Source organism: Phyllobates terribilis, unplaced genomic scaffold (genome assembly GCF_046119375.1).
Source record: "Phyllobates terribilis strain yellow unplaced genomic scaffold, ASM4611937v1 Scaffold_186__1_contigs__length_3700242, whole genome shotgun sequence".
Taxonomy (NCBI): domain Eukaryota; kingdom Metazoa; phylum Chordata; class Amphibia; order Anura; family Dendrobatidae; genus Phyllobates; species Phyllobates terribilis.
The window spans coordinates 2,882,851-2,910,303 of NW_027362946.1; the positions used below are offsets into that span (position 1 = coordinate 2,882,851).

At 42.7% G+C, this 27,453-nt stretch overlaps 1 non-coding gene and 1 pseudogene across 1 annotated transcript; one reads left to right on the plus strand and one right to left on the minus strand.

The window, feature by feature from the left end:
* Positions 1 to 19,622, plus strand: part of LOC141212790 (uncharacterized) — a 39,879-nt pseudogene extending 20,257 nt beyond the window's left edge.
* Positions 19,623 to 27,051: 7,429 nt separating this feature from the next.
* Positions 27,052 to 27,242, minus strand: LOC141212820 (U2 spliceosomal RNA). The gene has a single exon (XR_012282414.1). It is a non-coding gene; the product is annotated as a U2 spliceosomal RNA (small nuclear RNA).
* Between the last annotated feature and the right edge of the window lie 211 nt (positions 27,243 to 27,453).

The following is a 27,453-nucleotide window of genomic DNA, read 5'->3' on the forward strand; positions in this document are numbered from 1 at the left end:
GCTCTGCAGGTGGAGGTATGTGGAGATCCCATTACTGGGCGCAGGGGGCATTAACCCCTTCAGCACGGAGACTCTTTTGGGGTCTTGTGTTGCCCCTTTATAAGAATCATAAGGTTTTTGTTCTGTTTCCTGTAATAGATACATACGACCCAACTATGGAGACAGGAAGGGGGGAAACGTATTGTTCTCATGGTACAGGACCCCTTTACTGCCCCACAGTGTAATGCCCCCATTATGCCCCTTATGCAGGATGTATGATGCCCCCACACAGTGTAATGCCTCCATTATGCCCCTTATGCAGGATGTATGATGCCCCCACACAGTGTAATGCCCCCATTATGCCCCTTATGCAGTATGTATGATGCCCCCACAGTGTAATGCCCTCATTATGCCCCTTATGCAGGATGTATGATGCCCCCCACAGTGTAATGCCCCCATTATGCCCCTTATGCAGGATGTATGATGCCCCCACACAGTGTAATGCCCCCATTATGTCCCTTATACACGATGTATGATGCCCCCCACACAGTGTAATGCCCCCATTATGCCCCTTATACAGTATGTATGATGCCCCACAGTGTAATGGCCCCATTATGCCCCTTATGCAGGATGTATGATGCCCCCACACAGTGTAATGCCCCTTATGCAGGATGTATGATGCCCCCATTATGCCCCTTATGCAGGATGTATAATGCCCCCACACAGTGTAATGCCCCCATTATGCCCCTTATACAGGATGTATGATGCCCCCACAGTGTGATGCCCCCATTATGCCCCTTATGCAGTATGTATGATGCCCCCACAGTGTAATGCCCCATTATACCCCTCATGCAGTATGTATGATGCCCTCATTATGCCCCTTATGCAGAATGTATGATGCCCCACACAGTGTAATGCCCCCATTATGTCCCTTATACAGGATGTATGATGCCCCCCACACAGTGTAATGCCCCCATTATGCCCCTTATACAGTATGTATGATGCCCCACAGTGTAAAGCCCCCATTATGCCCCTTATGCAGGATGTATGATGCCCCCACACAGTGTAATGCCCCCATTATGCCCCTTATGCAGGATGTATGATGCCCCCCACACAGTGTAATGCCCCCATTATGCCCCTTATACAGGATGTATGATGCCCCCACAGTGTAATGCCCCCATTATGCCCCTTATGAAGGATGTTTGATGCCCCCACAGTGTAATGCCCCCATTATGCCCCTTATGAAGGATGTTTGATGCCCCCACAGTGTAATGCCCCCATTATGCCCCTTATGCAGTATGTATCATGCCCCCACAGTGTAATGCCCCCATTATACCCCTTATACAGTATGTATGATGCCCCCCACAGTGTAATGCCCCCATTATGCCCCTTATGCAGGATGTATGATGCCCCACACAGTGTAATGCCCCCATTATGTCCCTTATACAGTATGTATGATGCCCCCCACAGTGTAATGGCCCCATTATGCCCCTTATACAGTATGTATGATGCCCCCCACACAGTGTAATGCCCCCATTATGTCCCTTATACAGTATGTATGATGCCTCCCACACAGTGTAATGCCCCCATTATGCCCCTTATACAGTATGTATGATGCCCCACAGTGTAATGCCACCATTATGCCCCTTATGCAGGATGTATGATGCCCCCGCACAGTGTAATGCCCCCATTATGCCCCTTATGCAGGATGTATGATGCCCCCCACACAGTGTAATGCCCCCATTATGCCCCTTATACAGGATGTATGATGCCCCCACAGTGTAATGCCCCCATTATGCCCCTTATACAGTATGTATGATGCCCCCCACACAGTGTAATGCCCCCATTATGTCCCTTATACAGTATGTATGATGCCTCCCACACAGTGTAATGCCCCCATTATGCCCCTTATACAGTATGTATGATGCCCCACAGTGTAATGACACCATTATGCCCCTTATGCAGGATGTATGATGCCCCTACACAGTGTAATGCCCCCATTATGCCCCTTATGCAGGATGTATGATGCCCCCACAGTGTAATGCCCCCATTATGCCCCTTATGCAGGATGTATGATGCCCTCGCACAGTGTAATGCCCCCATTATGCCCCTTATGCAGGAAGTATGATGCCCCCGCACAGTGTAATGCCCCATTATGCCCCTTATGCAGGATGTATGATGCCCCCACAGTGTAATGCCCCCATTATGCCCCTTATGCAGTATGTATGATGCCCCCACAGTGTAATGCCCCCATTATGCCCCTTATGCAGGATGTATGATGCCCTCACACAGTGTAATGCCCCCATTATGCCCCTTATGCAGGATGTATGATGCCCTCACACAGTGTAATGCCCCCATTATGCCCCTTATGCAGGATGTATGATGCCCCCACACAGTGTAATGCCCCTTATGCAGGATGTATGATGCCCCCACAGTGTAATGCCCCCATTATGCCCCTTATGCAGGATGTATGATGCCCCCACACAGTGTAATGCCCCCATTATGCCCCTTATGCAGGATGTATGATGCCCCCCACACAGTGTAATGCCCCCATTATGCCCCTTATACAGGATGTATGATGCCCCCACAGTGTAATGCCCCCATTATGCCCCTTATGCAGTATGTATGATGCCCCCACAGTGTAATGCCCCCATAATACCCCTTATGCAGTATGTATGATGCCCCACAGTGTAATGCCCTCATTATGCCCCTTATGCAGTATGTATGATGCCCCCCACAGTGTAATGCCCCCATTATGCCCCTTATGCAGGATGTATGATGCCCCACACAGTGTAATGCCCCCATTATGTCCCTTATACAGGATGTATGATGCCCCCACACAGTGTAATGCCCCCATTATGCCCCTTATACAGTATGTATGATGCCCCACAGTGTAATGCCCCCATTATGCCCCTTATGCAGGATGTATGATGCCCCCACACAGTGTAATGCCCCCATTATGCCCCTTATGCAGGATGTATGATGCCCCCCACACAGTGTAATGCCCCCATTATGCCCCTTATACAGGATGTATGATGCCCCCACAGTGTAATGCCCCCATTATGCCCCTTATGCAGGATGTATGATGCCCCCACAGTGTAATGCCCCCATTATGCCCCTTATGCAGGATGTATGATGCCCCCACACAATGTAATGCCCCCATTATGCCCCTTATGCAGTATGTATGATGCCCTCACACAGTGTAATGCCCCCATTATGCCCCTTATACAGGAAGTATGATGCCCCCACACAGTGTAATGCCCCATTATGCCCCTTATGCAGGATGTATGATGCCCCCACAGTGTAATGCCCCTTATGCAGTATGTATGATGCCCCCACAGTGTAATGCCCCCATTATGCCCCTTATGCAGGATGTATGATGCCCTCACACAGTGTAATGCCCCCATTATGCCCCTTATGCAGGATGTATGATGCCCTCACACAGTGTAATGCCCCCATTATGCCCCTTATGCAGGATGTATGATGCCCCCACACAGTGTAATGCCCCATTATGCCCCTTATGCAGGATGTATGATGCCCCCACAGTGTAATGCCCCTTATGCAGGATGTATGATGCCCCCATTATGCCCCTTATGCTGGATGTATGATGCCCTCACACAGTGTAATGCCCCCATTATGCCCCTTATGCAGGATGTATGATGCACCCACAGTGTAATGCCCCCATTATGCCCCTTATGCTGGATGTATGATGCCCCGACACAGTGTAATGCTCCTATTATGCCCCTTATGCAGGATGTATGATGCCCTCACACAGTGTAATGCCCCCATTATGCCCCTTATGCAGGATGTATGATGCCCCCATTATGCCCCTTATGCTGGATGTATGATGCCCCCACACAGTGTAATGCCCCCATTATGCTCCTTATGCAGGATGCATGATGCCCCACACAGTGTAATGCCCCATTATGCTCCTTATGCAGGATGTATGATGCTCCCACACAGTGTAATTCCCCCATTATGCCCCTTATGTAGGATGTATGACGCCCCCACACAGTGTAATGCCCCCATTATGCCCCTTATGCAGGATGTATGATGCCCCCACACAGTGTAATGTTCCCATAGTACCGCCATCCCCCCACACAGTATAATCAGAGGCATAACTATGATGGGACCTGTTGCTTGTTGATTTTGACCACCACCCATCCTGATATATACAGTGGGTACGGAAAGTATTCAGACCCCTTTACATTTTTCACTTTTTTTCATTGCAGCCATTTGGTAACTTCTAAAAAGGTCATTTTTTTCTCATTAAAGTCCACTCTGCACCCCATCTTGACTGAAAAAAAACAAATGTAGAAATTTTTTCAAATTTATTAAAAAAGAAAAACTGAAATATCTCATGGTCATAAGTATTCAGACCCTTTGCTCAGACACTCATATTTTAGTCCCATGCTGTCAATTTCCTTGTGATCCTCCTTGAGATGGTTCTACTCCTTCATTGGAGTCCAGCTGTGTTTAATTAAACTGATAGGACTTGATTTGGAAAGGCACACACCTGTCTATATAAGACCTCACAGCTCACAGTGCATGTCAGACCAGATGAGAATCATGAGCTCAAAGGAACTACCCAAGGAGCTCAGAGACAGAATTGTGGCAAGGCACAGATCTGGCCAAGGTTACAAAAGAATTTCTGTAGTACTCAAGGTTCCCAAGAGCACAGTGGCATCCATATTCCTTAAATGGAAGAAGTTTAGGACCACCAGAAGTCTTCCTAGACATGGCTGTCCAGCCAAACTGAGGAATCGTGAGAGAAGAACCTTGGTGAGCGAGGTAAAGAGGAACCCCAAGATCACTTGGCTGAGCTCCAGAGATGCAGTAGGGAGATGGAAGAAAGTTCCACAAAGTCAACTATCACTGCAGCCCTCCACCAGTCGGGCTTTTATGGCAGAGTGGCCCGACGGAGGCCTCTCCGCAGTGCAAAACATATGAAAGCCAGCATAGAGTTTGAACAAAAACACATGAAGGACTCCCAGACTATGAGAAATAAGATTCTTTGGTCTGATGAGACGAAGATAGAATTATCATCAAAAAGTTCTAAGCGGTATGTGTGGCGAAAACCAGGCACTGCTCATCACCTGCCTAATACAATCCCAACTGTGAAACATGGTGGTGGCAGCATCATGCTATGGGGGTGTTTTTCAGCTGCAGGGACAGGATGACTGCTTGCAATTGAAGGAAACATGAATGCGGCCAAGTACATATTCTGGATGAATACTTCTTCCAGAGTGCTTTGGACCTCATACTTGGCTGAAGGTTCAACTTCCAACAAGACAATGACCCTAAGCACACAGGTAAAATAACAAATGAGTGGCTTCAGAACAACTCTGTGACCATTCTTGACTGGCCCAGCCAGAGCCCTGACCTAAGCCCAATTGAGCATCTCTGGAGAGACCTGAAAATGGCTGTCCACCAACGTTCACCATCCAACCTGACGGAACTGGAGAGGATCTGCAAGGAAGAATGGCAGAGGATCCCCAAATCCAGGTGTGAAAAACTTGTTGCATCATTCCCAAGAAGACTCATGGCTGTACTAGCTCAAAAGGGGGCTTCTACTCAATACTGAGCAAAGGGTCTGAATACTTATGACCATGTGATATTTCAGTTTTTCTTTTTTAATAAATTTGCAAAAGTTTCTACATTTCTGTTTTTTTTTAGTCAAGATGGGGTGCAGAGTGTACTTTAACCCCTTAAAAGCCCAGGGCGTACTAATACGCACCTGCACCCTGGGCTTTCAGAGCCAGGTACGTATTAGTGCGCCCTGTTGATTTTGCCCGCACATAGGCTGTGCGGGCGTGATCGCCGCCGGGTGTCAGCTGATTGTCACAGCCGACACCCGGTGCTATGTGCCTGGCACATTAACCCATGCAATGTACGATCAAAGTCGATTGGGGAGGTGATCGCCCATACTCACCTCTCCTGCCGGCGTCCAACACTGTCTGCCGCGGCTTCCCGGATGTTGCCATGACGACCCGATGTCATAAAAACATCCGGGTCACCAGACAGCAGGAGGATACTTTGGTCATATGCAGTGCACGACCAAAGTATCTTCTGCATCTGCAGCACTGACAGCCTGTATAGCACAGGGATGGTGCTCCATCCCTATGCTATACAGGTGATCAGAGTGAAAAAAGTCCTATTGTGGGAAAAAGTCTAAAAGTAAAAAAAAAATTGTTAAAAAATGGAAAAAAAAATTGTAAAAATATTTAAAAAAAAAAAATCAAAAAAATAATCCACCAAAAATAAAAATATAATGTACCCATCAATAAATATTATTATGAAAAAAACACAACAAAACAATAAAAGTACACATATTTGGTATCGCTGCGTCCGGAACGACCTGACCTATAAAACTGTCCCACTAGTTAACCCCTTTAGTGAACACGGTAAAAAAAAAACTAAGCAGAAACCAATGCTTTATCATCATACCGCAAAAACAAAAAATGGAATAACACACGATCAAAAAGACGAATATAAATAAAAATGTTACCGCTGAAAACGTCATCTTGTCCCACAAAAAAGCAAGCCGCCATACAGCTCAATCAGCCAAAAAATAAAAAAGCGATGCAAAAAAAAAATTCTATAAAATAGCTTTTATTGTGTAAAAGCGCCAAAACATAGAAAAACTATATAAATGTGGTACCGCTGTAAACGTACTGACCCAAAGAATAAAGCTACCTTATCAATTTTACCACACGCGGAACGGCATAAAAAACTTATAAAAAAAAAAAACATTTCCTGAATTGTTGTTTTTTGTTTATTCTGCCTCCCAAAAAATCGGAATAGAAAGCAATGTCACGTGCCTGAAAATGATACCAATAAATACGTCAACTCATCCCGCAAAAAACAAGCTGTCACATGACTCTGTCGGCCAAAATATGGAAAAATTATAGCTCTCAAAATATGGCGATGCAAAAGCTAGATTTTACTAAAAAATTAGTCTTTTAGTGAGTGACAGCTGTCAATCATAAAAACCCGATATGATTCTAGTATCGCTGCAATCGCACCAACCCAAAGAATAAAGTCGTCTAATCACTTATACCGCACGAGGAACGGCGCAAAAAACAAACTCTAGGGTTAGGGTTGGGGTTGTATTAGGGTTGGGGGTAAGGTTGGGATATTTTTTCAAACATAAAAAAAAATAGATGACGATATGGCGACTAGTGTTGAGCGCAAGTGTTCACTACTTGAGTTTGCATCGGGTGCTCGGATATGCACATTGCGGGGTTTGCTTGCCATGCACGAGCGATCCCTGCATGGATTCTTTTGGGTGTCTAATAACCGTGAAACATGCGGGCGGGGACTCGAGCATGTCACTCGAGCACGCGCGATACATGGTGCATACCTGAGTACCCAATGCAAACTCAAGTAGTGAGCACTTGCGCTCAAGACTAATGACAACTTATTCAATATGATGACCTAATGTTATCAAATTCTGTGTCGTACCTCTGGGTTCAAAATGTTCACTTTTTCCTTGAGGGGTGTAGTTTCCAAAATGGGGTCACTTGTGGGGGTTTCCACTATTTAGGCACATCAGGGGCTCTTGAAACGCGACATGACGTCCACTCTCAATTCCAGCCAATTTTGCGTTCAAAAGGTCACACAGTGCTCCTTCCCTTCTGAACTCTGCCGTGCGCCCAAACACTGTATTTTCCCCACATATGGGGTATTGGCGTACTCACAAGAAATTGTACAAAAGTTTTTGGGGTCCATTTTCCCCTCTTACCCTTGTGAAAATAAAAAAATTGGGGCTAAAACATCATTTTTGTGGAAAAAGTTAGATTTTTTTATTTTCACGGCTCCATGTTATAAACTTCTGTAAAGCGCTTGGGGATTCAGGGTGCTCACCACACATCTAGATAAGTTCCCTGAGGGGTCTAGTTTAAAAAATGGTGTCACTTGTGGGGGTTTTCCACTGTTTAGGCACATCAGGGCCACAGCCGCTAATTATTCAAGCAAATTTTACATTCAAAAAGTCAAATGGTGCTCCTTCCCTTCCGAACCCTGCCGTATGCCTAAGCAGTGGTTTTCCCCCACATATGGGGTATCGGTTTACTCAGGAGAGATTGCACAACAATTTGCATGGTGCAATTTCTCCCTTTACCCTTGTGCAAATGCAAAACTGGGGGCTGTGAAACATTTTTGTGGGAAAAATGTGAAAATTTTATTTTTACGGCTCAATGTTCTAAACTTCTGTGAAGCACCTGGGGGTTCAGGGTGCTCACCACACAGCTAGATAAGTTCCCTGAGGGGTCTAGTTTCCAAAATGGTGTCACTTGTGGGGGGTTTCACTGTTTAGGTACATCAGGGACTCCCCAAACACAACATGGCGTCCGCTAATTATTCAAGCAAATCTTACGTTCAAAAAGTCAAATGGTGCTCCTTCCCTTCCGAGCCCTGCCGTGCACTCAATCAGTGTTTTTTTACCCACGTATTGGGTATTGGTGTGCTCAGGGGAAATTGAACAACAAATTTTGAGGTCCATTTTTTGCTGTTACTCCTGCGAAAATAAAAAAAATTGGGTCTAAAATAACATTTTTGTGAAAAAAGTTAAATGTTCATTTTTTTCTTCCACATTCCAAAAATTCCTGTGAAGCACCTGATGGGTTAATACATTTCTTGAATGTGGTTTTGAGCACATTGAGGGGTGCAGTTTTTAGAATGGTGTCACTTTTTGATATTTTCTGTCAGAAAGACGCCTCAAATTGACTTCAAATGTGATGTGGTCCCTAAAAAAATGGTTTTGTAAATTTTGCTGAAAAATAAGAAATCGCTGGTCAACTTTTAACCCTTATAGCTCCCTAATAAAAAAAAAATAAAAATTGGGTTCCAAAACTGTGCTGATGTAAAGTAGACGTGGGAAATGTTATTTGTTAACTATTTTGTGAGATATATCTCTCTGATTTAAGGGCATAAAAATTCAAATTTGAAAATTTTCAAAATTTTCACCAAATTTCCATTTTTTTTTGACAAACGCAAGTGATATCGAAAATTTTTTACCACAATCATGAAGTACAATATGTCACGAAAAACAATCTCCGAATCAGGGGGATCCGTTGAAGCGTTCCAGAGTAATTACCTCATAAAGTGACAGTGGTCAGAATTGTAAAAATTGGCCTTCTCATTAACCTGTAAACCACCTTGGGTTGTAAAGGTGTTAATGAGAAAAAAAAAAAAACTTTTTAGAATTTACCAAATGGCTGCAATGTAACAAAGAGTGAAAAATGTAAAGGGGTCTGAATACTTTCCGTACCCACGGTACATGTATGTCCCTTATCCTTGGCCCCAACCTGGTTTATGTCCCCCATTCTGCCTCTGTTCTTTAGTGTACAGAAAAAAAATAAACTATTATACTCACCAGGGGCAAACATAGAAGTGATGGGGCCCCATAACAGAAGTATAATGCACTCCCCATAATCCTCCATATAGTATAATGCACAGCCCATAGTCCGTACATGTAGTATAATGCACAGCCCATAGTCCGTACATGTAGTATAATGCACAGCCCATCCTCTTACATGTAGTATAATGTACAGCCCATAGCCCGTACATGTAGTATAATGCACAGCCCATCCTCTTACATGTAGTATAATGCACAGCCCATAGCCCGTACATGTAGTGTATTGCACAGCCCATAGTCCATACATGTAGTATAATGCACAGCCCACACTCTTACATGTAGTATAATGCACAGACCATAGTCATACATGTAGTATAATGCACAGCCCATAGCCCGTACATGTAGTATAATGCACAGCCCATAGTCTGTACATGTAGTATAATGCACAGCCCATAGCCCGTACATGTAGTATAATGCACAGCCCATCCTCTTACATGTAGTATAATGCACAGCCCATAGCCCATACATGTAGTGTATTGCACAGCCCATAGTCCATACATGTAGTATAATGCACAGCCCATAGTCCATACATGTAGTATAATGCACAGCCCATAGCCCGTACATGTAGTGTATTGCACAGCCCATCCTCTTACATGTAGTATATTGCACAGCCCATAGTCATACATGTAGTATAATGCACAGCCCATAGCCCGTACATGTAGTGTATTGCACAGCCCATAGTCCGTACATGTAGTATAATGCACAGCCCATAGCCCGTACATGTAGTATAATGTATAGCCCACAGTCATCCATGTAGTATAATGCACAGCCCATAGCCCGTACATGTAGTATAATGCACAGCCCATCCTCTTACATGTAGTATAATGCACAGCCCATAGTCATCCATGTAGTATAATGCACAGCCCATAGTCCATACATGTAGTATAATGCACAGCCCATAGCCCGTACATGTAGTGTATTGCACAGCCCATAGTCCATCCATGTAGTATAATGCACAGCCCATAGTCCATACATGTAGTATAATGCACAGCCCATAGCCCGTACATGTAGTATAATGCACAGCCCATCCTCTTACATGTAGTATAATGCACAGCCCATAGTCATCCATGTAGTATAATGCACAGCCCATAGTCCATCCATGTAGTATAATGCACAGCCCATAGCCCGTACATGTAGTGTATTGCACAGCCCATAGTCCGTACATGTAGTATAATGCACAGCCCATAGCCCGTACATGTAGTATAATGTATAGCCCACAGTCATCCATGTAGTATAATGCACAGCCCATAGTCATCCATACAGTATAATGCACAGCCCATAGCCCGTACATGTAGTGTATTGCACAGCCCATAGTCCATACATGTAGTATAATGCACAGCCCATAGTCCATACATGTAGTATAATGCACAGCCCATCCTCTTACATGTAGTATAATGCACAGCCCACAGTCATCCATGTAGTATAATGCACAGCCCATAGTCCATACATGTAGTATAATGCACAGCCCATAGCCCGTACATGTAGTGTATTGCACAGCCCATAGTCCATCCATGTAGTATAATGCGCAGCCCACAGTCATTCATGTAGTATAATGCACAGACCATAGCCCGTACATGTAGTGTATTGCACAGCCCATAGTCCATACATATAGTATAATGCACAGCCCATAGTCCATACATGTAGTGTAATGCACAGCCCATAGTCCGTACATGTAGTATAATGCACAGCCCATAGTCCATACATGTAGTATAATGCACAGCCCATAGTCCATACATTTAGTGTAATGCACAGCCCATAGTCCGTACATGTAGTATAATGCACAGCCCATAGTCCATACATGTAGTATAATGCACAGCCCATAGTCCATACATGTAGTGTAATGCACAGCCCATAGTCCGTACATGTAGTATAATGCACAGCCCATAGTCCGTACATGTAGTATTATGGCCAAGGGCACCGTGTACTCGCTGATTTAAAAAAACCAAAAACATTATACTCACCTTCTCTCCGCTCCCTCGCCGCACGGTGTCTTTTTCTGGAGCTGCCGCTGACTTCAGCTGGAAGCGACAGGAGAGCATGATGTCACTTCCATGCGCCCCTAATGACGTACATGCTGATGTCAGCTGCTGGCCTCTGATTGGTCGGCAGCGTGTATTGTGGCACTAAGCTGAATGTCAGTCCGAGAACACACATCCAGCTGCAGCAGGGGTTGGTGGTGGCTGGGCCCGGTCACAGGAGCGACTGCCGTCATTAAGCCTCTCAATATAATGCTCTCATAGTACCTCTATTTTCCCACACCGTATAATGTTCCCACAGTACCGCCATCTACCCACATACAGTATAATGTTCCCACAATACCACCATCTTCCCACATACAGTATAATGTTCCCACAGTTCCGCAATCTTCCCACATACAGTATAATGTTGTCATAGTCCCGCCATCCCCCCACATACAATATAATGATCCCACAATACCACCATCCCCCCCACATACAATTTAATATTCCCACAATACCACCCCCCCCTCACATACAGTATAATGTTCCCACAGTCCCGCCATCCCCAAATTTTATTTTATGTATTAACACTTGGTTTTCTTTTTTTGGTGTTTTTCATGTAATATATGGAAGCCTACAGGAAAATGCTTTTAGAAACATAATATCCAGGAAAAAAAACACTGTACAAGGAGACATTAGCATCAAATAACTCCTGTCTGTGTTCTTACAAACAAGCTCTTATAAATGAGATCTAACGTGATAAAAGATTACAACCTGGGAAAGACGGGAAACATTCATGTAGACAGTCGGTGATGATGAGGTCAGTGACGGACTCTGGCCAAATTTGTTTCTAGAGCCGCATTAGAAGATGTAGATGTCGTCATCATCATGAAGTTGTTATTTCTCATGTCACGTGTAATGTATATGACGAGAATTAGCATTATTGAAGATGAGTCTATAAGAAATGTATTCAGCTGCCGAGACGAGGAAGAAACTGCTTGTTGTCTGTGGCCTAAAATATATAGGTTTTATTAGTACGTCAGGGACAAAAGCAGAATGTTGTAAAAATAATAAAAATACCATTGCTGCTTGGGTTTCTGGGTGATTCTTATTGAAGCAGTGGCCAACTTAGCCAGTGATTGGAAGTATGGAGGAGATGTCTAAGTCATCAATTCAACTTATGTTCCAGTCCATAAAAGACTAGAGAATACAACATCTACACATTATATCTCCTGATATATTTCCCTTATTGTCTCCAGTAATTGTATTGATACACAGAATTCTTTATGATGTTATGTCGGCTCATCTTCTTCTCATTCAGGTCTCTACAATATCGGATCCTCTCAGTGAAGATCTTCTATATAAGAGAATTTTCCTGAATTACCCATCAAAGATGGATATGGACAGAGACAAAATGGTGGAGAGGATATTACACCTCACCCTAGAGATCCTCTTCCGGCTTACTGGAGAGGTGAGAGATTCTGATGACGTCACATTACATCATTCTTATCTATGGGAATAACAGATGGACAGAACTGGAGAGGTGAGGACTCTGGAAATGTCTGGAGGGAGATTTATTAATGTGTCTCTCCATAACCAGGATTACACAGTAGTGAAGAAGACCTCTAGTGAGCGCTGTCAGGACCCTGTGTCTGAGGGATGGGAAAGAACCCAGAGCCCAATCATGGGGCCTCCACCTCACCCCCTGATACATGAGGACATCAATGACCAGAAGATCCTAGAACTCGCCTACAAGATGATTGAGCTGCTGACTGGAGAGGTGACACTGCTGGAAATGCTGGGACATTATACAGTAACGCTATGGAGGGATCGGGGGGTTGACTGTATCATTGTATGTGTCAGGTTCCTATAAGGTGTCAGGATGTCGCCGTCTATTTCTCCATGGAGGAGTGGAAGTATTTAGAAGGACACAAAGATCTGTACAAGGACGTCATGATGGAGGTTCCTCAGCCCCTCACATCACCAGGTAATAGACAGGACTAAATACACACGGCCTATAATTATCTGTATGTAAAGAATGAATTCAATCTCTGTATGTGTTTCCTCCAGATCAATCCAGTAAGAGGACAACACCAGAGAGATGTCCCCGTCCTCTTCTTCCACAGGACTGTAAACAAGAAGATCCCAGTGTTCCTCAGGATCATCAGGTAGATGGAGAGAAGGTGTCATGAGATCCCCCCTATGATGTGTAGACGGCTGTGAAGGTCTTGTGCTCAGTCTTGTTTTATCCACCAGTATTATATGTTTTATACTTGTGTAATGAGAACGGTGGAGATGGCAGGATTAGAGCTGATCATAGATGTGACTTTTCCATGTTTACAATATTTGTTTCAGGGTGAAGATCTCACCCATATTAATACTACAGAGACATATGTGAGGGGTGATGAGCGGTGTAAAGAGGAGATTCCTACATATGACTACCCAGGTGAGTAGCGACCACTAAATGCTGACAAGTCACAGATTCTTCTCAGTCACCAGCTGTGGCTGCTTTATCGCTGGTGTAGTCCAGCTGTATCACAATCGTGTGATCACCATTTTACCGCTAGACCACAATATTTTCCTCCATCCGAAAATGTTCACATTACTTTGTGTAATTGTAAAAGATCTTTTCTGTAGAACCTACAACCTGGAGGATCCACCTACCCCCTGGGATTAGTAGACGCTGACCATTACCTGCCCAGATCTGTAAACTGTAAAGCCAAATGACAGCGTACGTAGAATGTTCTGACAAGTGAGAAAATCAAAATTATGATGGACCTGTAAGAGAAAGCGAAGGGTAATGATGCTGTTGGCTTCCTAGATCCCTAATATCTTATTGGATGAATCTACCTTCTCTCCCTTCTGTGCTGCTGAATGTGCTCATATGGTCCCTACAAGACCAGGTCCAGTCTTTGTGGCCAAACTTCACTTTTATGATCGACAATATTAAATGTGCAGTGAGGACCAAGTGTGAATTTCTGTACAATAACAACAGAGTTTCCCTTTATCCTGAGTTTTCAATTTCTTTTTAAACCAACTAACTTCAAACAGGATTGTGATAAACTATACAGAAAACATTACACCTGTGCCATGATATATCTCTAAGCTGTGTGTGGCTGATGGCTGTAATATACATTTATTCACGCCTGCAGGAGATGTGTTGGCTCGAGCCCTGGTTTCATGGATTCACTCCACGTCATAAATTCCATTATGTTTTCAATCCTAAGGAATTCCGATTACTGCACAATCTCTCCTGAAATGGGGGCGCTAATACTTTCTCTACTCTCCTGGTCAGGACTCATAGTAGCTCCAATGCTCCACCATAAATGAGTGTGACTCCGGTTTAGTGTTGGAGCTCTCCCTTATATATACGTTGTTGTTGGGGATGTAACATATCTTTTATTCTGTCTTTTTTTACAGGTTCACTTTGTTTGATTTTGGTGGGATCGGCCTGACTCACTTATTTGACTCTGTAACTCCCTGGTAGTCTTTAAAAGAAGGTCTCCATTACCTCTTCCCAATGCCTGAGATCTAAATTTAAGACATCTCATCCCTGCACTATTATAAAAAGTTCTCTTTGAACGTCTAATATTTCTTCTTGACACTCATCTGACAGAAAATATTGTCCCTTACGATAGTTTAGATTGCCAAGAGCCCCATACTCCAATTACCCCAGAGAGGTTTCACCACTAGTTACTCATTTATTACTGATGGAGACTGTTGAGTTTGATAATTTCAGTAGATGTTATAGTCTATACTCACAGTTTTTGACTACAGTAGTTAGTTCCCAAAATACTCTGATTTAACCCCTTCCTGCAGACAGTTTTGTGTTCCTATCAGGGCCCATTTTCAAATCTGACGTGTGTCACTTTATGTGGTGATAACTTTGTAATTCTTCACAAAGAATAATAGGAAACAAATGGATCTTACAAATTATTTACCAACTTCTCTTGAATCCAACAATCCCCTATATAAGGTTGTACACTACTGTCTGCGCACATGGCAGGTTAAGAAGGGAAGGAGCGACATTTAGCTATTTGAATGCAGATCTTGCTGGAATAGTTTGCAGACACAATGTATTGGGGACACTGTTCATGGTCACCTGGCAGCTCAAAAGATGGCTACCACGAACAGGCTTGGTGCTATCTACTCCATTTTCCTGATCCCAGGGATTGCCTTGCTCATCACCCTTTAACCCCAAGACGAATAGTCTGGTAGCCGGGTCATAACCAGGAGGACCGAGAAAATACTAAATCAGAAGAGTAGTCAGTAAACGGTCACAACAGGAAACAAATACACAAGCCGGGAGCTGAGCACAGAGGACTGATCCAGAGGAGAACAAGGCTGTATCTAGCAGCTTCCGGCAATATGCTTCCAGCTTTAGTAGGGTGTGGTGCTTTCTGATTGGATGAAGCAGGGAGCAGATTACTCCAGCTGGACAGCACACGCACCCATACTGCCAGACTGGATGGTACTACAGGTCCCAGGAACCCTAATCTTAGTGTTTGGACACAGCCTGCGCCGCCCAGAGCTTCTGGTTCCAACGTCTCCTCCATCACCAGCGCCGCCTGCAGAATGATTAAGGCGGCGCCTGGTGACAGAAGCAGACGTCGGGGGAGCAGATCCCAGGGGAGATTGGACACACTATTTACAGAAGCCTTAAAGAAGTTTTCTAGTACTTTTTACAATTGCCCAATGTCTCCCAATGTATTTACCATGTAGCCTGTGAGTGACGCTATCGGGGGTCACGTGGTGCCTGAGAGCGGCCAGCGATAGCAATGCGCACAGGCAAGAAGGACTGCAGAAGGTAACTGCAAAAAGACTTATGGGCACAGGGTAAAAACATTGGGGGAAATTGGGGCAATTGTAAAAAGTACTGGACAACTTCTTTAATATAACAAAGTGACTCCATTTTGGAAATTATAACCCGCAGTGAATTAATCTATAGACGTAGCGATTATTTTGATTTCACAGGCACTTTCCGGAAATTAGCACGCAATGAATGGTGGAGAATGAAAATTGCACATTGGCCATTTTATTACCCAACACATAGTGTCCAGATTGTGCTCCAGGAGACACACACCGTAAATGAAGTGGGTTCTTCTCACTATAGTAATACCAAGTACATGGATGCTGAATATGGTTTGGGCACACTGCAAGGCTCAGAAGCGAGGGGGAGATTTGACTTTGAGAGAGCGAATATTGCTGGATTGATTTATGGATGAGAAGAAGTTTTTATTGGTATCATTTTTGCCTACATAACATTGTTTGATGGCTTCTTATTCCATATTTTGGAGACAGAATGAACAAACAGTTGGACACCACGCTCTACTGGTTCATCCTATGAGGTTTTCTATTAGACTGTGAACTGTCATTCTGTCAATAACTTGCCATTTCTACAGACGTTTTAAGTAGAAATGTTCAAAAATATAAATTTCAGGGATATTTTATTCAAAATATAATAATTTGTTTTATTCTTGGCAGATGACTGTACCAGGAGATCAGAGGGACAGCTGACATCTTCAGTTTTTAAATCTGATGATCTTGGGATCCCACAGGATACAATTGAAGTGAATGCCATTACTCCAGATATACCATCAATCCTTCACAGCAAAGATCTGTCATCTGATCCTATGAAACAGCTCCTGTCCTCTGATTCATTACCGACTACTAAGGAAAATCAAAATAAAAAAATAAGCATTAAAAAACAAACTGCTCATAAAGGAACAAAGTCATTTTCATGTTCAGAAAATGGAAATAGTTTTACCCTTGAAAAGTATTTTCTTAAACATCAAAAAATACACACAGCGGACAATAGATTTTTTTGTTCCAAATCTGGGAAATGTTTTAACCAGAAATCAGATTTTGTCAAGCACCAGAGACTTCACATAGGGGAGAAGCCTTTTTCCTGTTCAAAATGTGGAAAATGTTTCAACCAGAAAGCACATCTTAATATCCACCAGAGAACTCACACAGGGGAGAAGCCTTTTTCATGTTCAGAATGTGGGAAATGTTTTAACGATAAATCATCTTTGGTTAAGCACCAGAGAATTCACACAGGGGAGAAGCCTTTTACCTGTTCGGAATGTGGAAAATGTTTCAACCAGAAATCAGCTTTGGTCAATCACCAGAGAATTCACACAGGGGAGAAGCCTTTTACCTGTTCAGAATGTGGAAAATGTTTCAACCAGAAAGCACATCTTAATGTCCACCAGAGAAATCACACAGGGGAGAAGCCTTTTTCATGTTCAGAATGTAGTAAATGTTTTAACCAGAAATCAGATTTGATTAAGCACCAGAGAACCCACACAGGGGAGAAGCCTTTTTCATGTTCAGAATGTGGGAAATGTTTTAACAATAAATCATATTTGATTAAGCACCAGAGAATTCACACAGGGGAGAAGAGAAGCCTTTTACCTGTTCAGAATGTGGAAAATGTTTCAACCAGAAATCACATCTTAATATCCACCAGAGAATTCACACAGGGGAGAAGCCTTTTTCATGTTCAGAATGTGGGAAATGTTTTAACCAGAAATCAGATTTGATTAGGCACCAGAGAACCCACACAGGGGAGAAGACTTTTTCTTAGTCTTTTTTTTTTAATCCAATACATTTGAGATTTTTTTCATTAGTTTTTTTTTTAACAAAACCAAGAAACCTGGACATACAATAATAAAGCAACATACCATAGGGATCACATACATTCGTCTCTCCTATATATCCTTTCAGCTTGCCCATTACTGCCTGATAACTTGCAGTTCCTAGATCTTCCACATTCTTGAAATCTCTTACAGTTGTGCTCAAAAGTTTACATACCCCAGCAGAATTTTTCCATTCTTGGCCTTGTTTGAGAGAATATGAATGATAACAAAAAACTTTTTCTCCACTCATGGTTATTGGTTGGATGAAGCCATTTATTGTCAAACTACTGTGTTTTCTCTTTTTAAATCTTAATGACAACCAAAAACATCCAAATGACCCTGCTCAAAAGTTCACATACCACAGTTCTTAATAGCGTGTATTGCCCCCTTTTAACATCAATGACAGCTTGAAGTATTTTGTGGTAGTTGTAGATGAGGTTCTTTAATTTCTCAGATGGTAAAGCTGCCCATTCTTCTTGGCAAAAAGCCTCCAGTTCCTGTAAATTCTTGGGCTGCGCGCTTGATATCTCCCCAGAGTGGCTCAATGATATTGAGGTCAGGAGACTGAGATGACCACTCCAGATCCTTCACTTTGTTCTGCTGTAGCCAATGACAGGTCGACTTGGGCTTGTGTTTTGGATCATTGTTATGTTGGAACGTCCAAGTAGGTCCCCATGCGCAGCTTCCGGGCTGATGAGGGCAAATTTGCCTCCAGTATTTGCTGATAACGTGCGGCATTCATGTTTCCTTCAACTTTTACCAAGTTTCCTGTGCCATTGTAGCTCATACATCCCCAAAACATCAGCGATCCACCTCCGTGCTTTACTGTAGGAATGGTGTTCCTTTTTATCATAGGCCTTGTTGACCTCTTTCCAAATGTAACGTTTATGATTGTGGCCAAAAAGTTCAATTTTGGTCTCATTCCAAATTACCTTGTTCCAGAAGTTTTGAGGCTTGTCTCTATGATGTTTGGCGTATTCTAGGTGAGATACTTTGTGGCATTTGCACAGTAATGGCTTTCTTCTGGCGACTTGACCATGCAGCCCATTTTTCTTCAAGTGCCTCCTTATTGTGCATCTTGAAACTGCCACATCAATAGTTTTCAGAAAGTCCTGATGTTCAGCTAATGTTATTTGTGGGTTTTTATTTGCATCCTAGACAATTTTCCTGGCAGTTGTGGCCGAAATTTTTGTTGGTCTGAGCGTGGTTTGGTTTTTACAGAGCCCCTGATTTTCCAATTGTTAATCATAGTTTGAATGCTGCTGACTGGCATTATCAATTCCTTGGATATTTTTTTTTGTATCCCTTTCCTGTGTTATACAGGTCAACTACCATTTCCCGTAGATCCATTGACAATTCTTTTGCTTTCCCCATGATTCTCAATCCAGAAACGTCAGTGGCTGGATGAAAGATGCAAGAGTCTGTCTGGATCCCAGAAACTCACTCAGCTTTTATGCACACACTCTGATTGCAAGCAAACAAGTCACAGGTGAGGATGTTACCTTTAGTAGCCATTCAAACCCATTTGGGTCAAATTCTGTGCATGTTATCAGGCCAAAATCACCAGGGTATGTGAACTTTTGCTCAGGGTCATTTGGATGTTTTTGGTTGTCATTAAGATATAAAAAGAGAAAACTTAGTAGTTTGACAATAAATGGCTTCACCCAACCAATAACCATGAGGGGGAAAACAAAAAAACTTTATCATTCATATTCTCTGAAACAAGGCCAAAACATGAAAAATTCTGCCGAGGTATGTAAACTTTTGAGTACAACTGCATGTATGTGTGTGTGTGTATATATATATATATGTGTGTGTGTGTGTATTCAGGAGCTTTGCTATGCTTTATAACTGTTAGTGCTGCACATGACCTAAATAACTTGTTAGCTCTGGTCACCCGGATGTTGTCATGATGACATCGAGTCACCATGGCAATGAGTGGCCCCTGAGGTGTGGGCTAACTAATTTCTGACGACATATAGGACATCACCTCTTTCAGGAGATATTATTTAATAAATTATGGGGTTCAGTTTCACCTATTAACCCTTGTGTACCTGACAAATTTGTAGCAAATACAAAAATTGCATTTTTACCACTAAAATGTCATATTTCCATGACTAAATGTTATAAAAGTCTGTAAGGCACCTATGGGTTCAAAATACTTACTACACCCCTAGATGAATTCCTTAGGCAGTGAAGTTTCCAATATGGGGTCACCGGGGGGGGGGGGTGTTTCTGCCACCTCAGGGGCTCAGCTAATGGAGTCCACAATCTATTCTAATGAAATCTGCGTTTTGCAAGCCAAAACCCAAAGCAGAAACACCGAACATGACGTCATAGAAGGCATATTACCTAAGTGGTCCAGGGTACAGAGTGTGGCGCATACTCGGTACCCTGGACCACGTAGAGCAGAAGTATAAGGCATATTACCTATCTTGTCTTGTCTACAAGTTTTGACCTGACCCTCATGTTGAACACGTCCTCTAACATCTAACCAGCATCTTCTGGGCACTTCTCTCCACAGCCGGTCATTAAGCCCCATTCTTATATATAACACTGTCGGCCATTGATCTGGTGTTGTGTCCATTGTTTCCCATCCCCCTTCCCTCTCTTTGGAATACTCTATACCTTACATTACACTCATTAGTCATTGACTCTATTTAAATTTTTACCAGAGGGATTCATTCCCTGGTCCCATCAGTTGACTCGCCGCCTGTGTGAGGCCACTTTATATCTACAATCATCTTATGCTATACAGTTAAGCTCACCTATATTTTATTATTTTTAGGCTACCCCAGTATCATTGACATGCTGCACTAGGTATATTGCTTTATACGCTTGGCCTCATTATACTTGTACATACTTGCTCCTTTGTGGTTCAGGATCACACCCGTGTCTGTGCGCGTGCACATGACATAATATTAATATATATATTTTATATTAACTATTTGTGTATTTATACAATCACTGTATTTTATGTAGTGTGGGCACCCGCTTCTGCAGTGCCACCATGTAACGAATTGCTTGTGAAATAAAGGTTTTTCACTGACCTCATGTTTCAGGTCTTGGAATGGAAGGAGCGCATTTGACTTTTTGAAAGTAAAATTTGCTTGAATAATTAGCAGACGCCATGTTGTGTTTGGGGAGCCCCTGATGTACCTAAACAGTGGAAACCCCCCACAAGTGACACCATTTTGGAAAATAGACTCTTCAGGGAACTTATCTAGATGTGTGCTGAGCACCTTGAACCCCCAGGTGCTTCACAGAAGTTTATAACATTGAGCCGTAAAAATACAATTTTCAAATTTTTCCCGCAAAAATGTTTTTCAGCCACCAATTTTGCATTTTCATAAGGTTAACAGGAGAAATTTCACCATACCATTTGTTGTGCAATTTCTCCTGAGTAAGCGATACGCCATATGTGGGGGAAAACCACTGTTTGGGCGCACGGCAGGGCTCAGAAGGAAAAAAGCGCCATTTGACTTTTTGAATGTAAAATTTGCTTGAATAATTAGCGGACGCCATGTCGTGTTTGGGGAGCCCCTAATGGAGCTGTATGGCAGTTTGTTTTTTGCAGGCCAAGATGACGTTTTCAACGGTACCATTTTTATTTACATTTGTCTTTTTGATCACGTTTTATTCCACTTGATGTTTGATGATAAAGCAATGTTTTTTGCTTAGTTTTTTATTTTTACCGTGTTCACTAAAGGGGTTAACTAGTGGGACAGTTTTATATGTCAGGTCGTTCCGGACGCGGCGATACCAAATATGTTTTCTTTTATTGTTGTTGTTGTTTTTTTTCCACTTTTTTACTTAGTCCCACTATGGGACTTACACTTTCTGCAATCTGATCGCAGCTATAATATATAGCAGTGTAGGATCACTGCTGTGCATTATAACCTGTCAGTGCAGCAGACACAAGTTACTTTGATCATGCACTGAGCATGATTCAAGTAACTTACTATGGCAACGATCGGGACCCTGTGCTGATGGCGTGGTGTGTCCGATCCAAGAGTAGAGGGGCTTCTCTGTCTCTGTTCAGTCGCTAAATGCTGCGATCGCTGGGGTTACAGTGCGTGATCGCCATGTTGTAATAATACGTAGGTGCCATTTAACGAGTCACTCTGACTCGCGATAACCAGAATTGGTTTTGGCCCAGGGTGCCACCCTCGGATTCCGAAAAGTCTATTTGTGCAGATGGGCGCCTGGATTCCCGTTACGAAGACATGTTGTCAACCTCTAGATCCCTTACATGCCTGCACTTTTCGGCTTGCTGATGCCACAATCCACACGTTTTAGATCTGCATAACTCCACCTATTTTAGCACAGCACCCTCACCCTCTGCTGTTCCCGCCCGCCTCAACACCAGTGGTAGGGAGGAGAACCAATTAAGGGGGGGGGGGAACGAGCAGCTGTCTACCCTTAGCAGGGGTGTTGCTGATTACTTACCTTTCCTGCTGCTGCTGGCTGTCCAGCAGCAGACTGAAGGTGGCTGCTGCCGTGCGCAGGTATATAAAGGCTCAGAGCCTATTGTGACACGCGCAGCCAGTGTTCCATTGCCACATTCCATCTACTGCAGGCAGGATACCTGGCTGGCTGAATGTCGCTGAGAAGCTCACAGAGACCGCCATAAGCAACACTTTAAAAGAACGCCACAGACCAATCAACCAAACTTTTTTTGGGGGGGGCTATTTTTTTATAGTCTGCAGGCTTGAAATTAAAGAATATATGCATACTACCTACGCAACGGGTAATAAACTCACATAATGTCCCATTCATGGAAACAGTGGTGATTTAACCATATAACAATATATATAGACCTATAAGAAGAATGGTACACCCCAGAAAATACGATGAGTGCAAACAGATAGCTTAAAAGGTATATATTTTATTAGAATACATTAAAAAAACACTACAAAAGTATAAGATACAGGTAAATAGGTATGAAAGTGAGAAATACATGAAAAAGACGATCACAGAAGGGCATAGGGGCTAAATAGACAGTGCAAAAGAGATCCTCTATGTAAATTAGCACAGAAAAAAATAGTGTACATCATTAAACGTGCAAGCATGCATGGGCTCATATAATGGTACCACTGTGCTACATATAACTACCAATGTCAATTAAAGCCACTAGTATATGGGTATATTTATGCGTTTATTCAAAAAATAATAAATGTAAGTGACGCTTACCCATGTCTGTCCACTGTGATCGCGCCCCGACGCGCGTTTCGCGTGGTGGGCTTCCTCGGGGGGCAGTGTGATGTGTATGTAGTCACCGTGTCTCTTTATATATCCCTCCTTGCCGCAGCCATTGGTAGCGGCGCACGCAAGCGGGGTCCCGGTATCCACACACCATTTCCGGCTATCCTGATGACGGCGCGGGTCAGGAAAGCATTTCCTGTGACGTCACTTCCCGCGTCGCATCATATGGATGCCGTAGATGGAAATGGTATTGCGGGAGCCCGCTACGCGTGCGCACATCCAATAGGCCATCTTTCTTGTGGGCAAAAGGTGAAAGGCAGGACTTATTCTTTGTTCAATCAAAAACCAGTATAATGAAATATTTAAGAATAGGGGACCGGGAGTGGAGCTTAAAAAGACAGCAAATAAGACAGTCACAGTTCATATAAGAAGAAAAGAAAACCTATACATCTCATTACATGGGACAACCCTCAAATATATGTCAGCATATGTGGTCCCAAAGGGGATAGTCCCATATTTCCTCTGCATTTCCAGACATGTGACTGTATTTTTCTCTTTTTCCTCCCCTTTATAAGCGCTCCATTTCTTACACGGTCCCATAGAAATATACAAGGTTGAAATCACGTCCATCGATAGGTAGGGCATATAAATAGACATCAAATCGTATCCAACTATAAAGTATGAAAAAACAAATAAATAAAAAATATATATAATAATAATTATTTAAAACATAACATACACTTTAAAAACAGATAGGAGAGAGAGGTGTATTGAATAACGCGGATTGATTTTTATAAGAAAGGTGAAAATGATAGCTTTTCATTAAGTCCAGATGGGGACATGGTATTCAAAGTAAAGATCCAACGACATTCTCGTTGGGCCAAGATTTTCTTTCTGTCACCACCCCTGATGCCACAAAGAACTCTATCTATTCCAATGAATTTGATTTCATCAGTGTTACACTTATGATATAACCTAAAGTGTTTCGGGATGGTTTTCAATATAGAGATATCCTCAGCTGTACTCGCAGCTTTAATATCCCTAATGTGTTCTCTCACTCGTATGCGGAACTCACGAGACGTGAGTCCCACATAATGGAGGTTACAAGTACAAGTGGCCCGGTAAATGATGTAGCTCGTGCTACAAGAAATATAGTGAGTGATCCGGTAGTCCCTACCCCCATCAGAGGATCCAAAATTAGTGGCTCTATTGATGTTTCTGCATGCCATGCAAGATCCACATGGAAAGCAACCCCATCTCTGCAGACCAGCACCAAACAGATTCGGAGGATTTGCCACATAATGGCTCCTTACAAGGATATCCTTCAAATTGGGACTCTTCCTTGCAGTGAGCAATGGGTAATCAGAGAGAATTCTCCTCAAGGTTGGTTCTGAGGTAAGTATTGACCAATATTTTTGTAATGTTTGTCTCATCTTTACCCATTGATTATTATACGTGGAGATAAATCTTAGAGGAGGGTCTTTCCTATTATTTTTGCTTTTATTCGCCAATAATAAATCTCTCGATGTTTTTTTGGCACGATGGTAACCCCGCTTAATGGCTCTCCAAAAGGATATCCTTGTAAGGAGCCATTATGTGGCAAATCCTCCGAATCTGTTTGGTGCTGGTCTGCAGAGATGGGGTTGCTTTCCATGTGGATCTTGCATGGCATGCAGAAACATCAATAGAGCCACTAATTTTGGATCCTCTGATGGGGGTAGGGACTACCGGATCACTCACTATATTTCTTGTAGCACGAGCTACATCATTTACCGGGCCACTTGTACTTGTAACCTCCATTATGTGGGACTCACGTCTCGTGAGTTCCGCATACGAGTGAGAGAACACATTAGGGATATTAAAGCTGCGAGTACAGCTGAGGATATCTCTATATTGAAAACCATCCCGAAACACTTTAGGTTATATCATAAGTGTAACACTGATGAAATCAAATTCATTGGAATAGATAGAGTTCTTTGTGGCATCAGGGGTGGTGACAGAAAGAAAATCTTGGCCCAACGAGAATGTCGTTGGATCTTTACTTTGAATACCATGTCCCCATCTGGACTTAATGAAAAGCTATCATTTTCACCTTTTTTATAAAAATCAATCCGCGTTATTCAATACACCTCTCTCTCCTATCTGTTTTTAAAGTGTATGTTATGTTTTAAATAATTATTATTATATATATTTTTTATTTATTTGTTTTTTCATACTTTATAGTTGGATACGATTTGATGTCTATTTATATGCCCTACCTATCGATGGACGTGATTTCAACCTTGTATATTTCTATGGGACCGTGTAAGAAATGGAGCGCTTATAAAGGGGAGGAAAAAGAGAAAAATACAGTCACATGTCTGGAAATGCAGAGGAAATATGGGACTATCCCCTTTGGGACCACATATGCTGACATATATTTGAGGGTTGTCCCATGTAATGAGATGTATAGGTTTTCTTTTCTTCTTATATGAACTGTGACTGTCTTATTTGCTGTCTTTTTAAGCTCCACTCCCGGTCCCCTATTCTTAAATATTTCATTATACTGGTTTTTGATTGAACAAAGAATAAGTCCTGCCTTTCACCTTTTGCCCACAAGAAAGATGGCCTATTGGATGTGCGCACGCGTAGCGGGCTCCCGCAATACCATTTCCATCTACGGCATCCATATGATGCGACGCGGGAAGTGACGTCACAGGAAATGCTTTCCTGACCCGCGCCGTCATCAGGATAGCCGGAAATGGTGTGTGGATACCGGGACCCCGCTTGCGTGCGCCGCTACCAATGGCTGCGGCAAGGAGGGATATATAAAGAGACACGGTGACTACATACACATCACACTGCCCCCCGAGGAAGCCCACCACGCGAAACGCGCGTCGGGGCGCGATCACAGTGGACAGACATGGGTAAGCGTCACTTACATTTATTATTTTTTGAATAAACGCATAAATATACCCATATACTAGTGGCTTTAATTGACATTGGTAGTTATATGTAGCACAGTGGTACCATTATATGAGCCCATGCATGCTTGCACGTTTAATGATGTACACTATTTTTTTCTGTGCTAATTTACATAGAGGATCTCTTTTGCACTGTCTATTTAGCCCCTATGCCCTTCTGTGATCGTCTTTTTCATGTATTTCTCACTTTCATACCTATTTACCTGTATCTTATACTTTTGTAGTGTTTTTTTAATGTATTCTAATAAAATATATACCTTTTAATCTATCTGTTTGCACTCATCGTATTTTCTGGGGTGTACCATTCTTATAGGTCTATATATATTGAAATTAAAGAAGTCAGTGTTCCACCAGAGGGAGACAACGCTTCAGAAAAGCCATTGTAGCAAGCCAAAAAATAAATTTTAAGTGCAGCAGAGTAACCAGCGCACATACCTGTTAGCTCAGGTGAGTTTAAAAGGCTGCAGTTGATAACAAGGGCATTTGCTAAATAGATGGTGTGTGTGCAACAATATACTGAAAAGACAATTATATTGTGCAGCTTATCTCACCACCTGTAGGTAGTTAGTTAGTTAGTTAGTTAGTTAGTTAGTTAGGTAGGGGAAAGCTCCAAAATGCTTGACTAATATGGCTGTTTATCCAAAAGGAAATAAAGGGGGAGAGCTAGATAGATAGCATTGCAGTACAGTACATGGCAATGCAATGCAGAGTTGCTGAAGTTGAGCCAAAATGAGTTTGTCATCTGGCTTCTGCAACTTTTAACATGAAAAATCCAATGAGGAGAAGAAAAGCAAAGCCAAAAAGTCCATCCAAAAATCCGACAAACAAGCAAAAGCAACAAAAAGCATTGAATTCAATTCTTTCTGATTTTAGAAACTGCATTAAAGAATGAGTGCACCGGTCCTGGAAATGCTGCAATACCAGGTCAATGCGTGGAGTGGACAGAGCAAGCTCTTTTTACATCTCCCTGTTGTAAAAATCCATTTAATATATGGTCCCCAGATAGGGGACGTATCAGATATTAAACTGATAAGAACAGATACTACACTTGATCTTAGCCAAAAGGCCGAGAAGCGATAACCAGAATTGGTTTCAAACTACGGAGCCACCCAAGGATCCTGAAAAGTCCATTTGTGGAGATGAGCTCCTGGACTCCCGTTAAGAAGACATGTTGTCAACCTCTAGATCCCTTACATGCCTGCACTTTTCGGCTTGCTGCTGCCGCAATCCACACGTTTTAGATCTGCATAACTCCACCTATTTTAGCACAGCACCTTCACCCTCTGCTG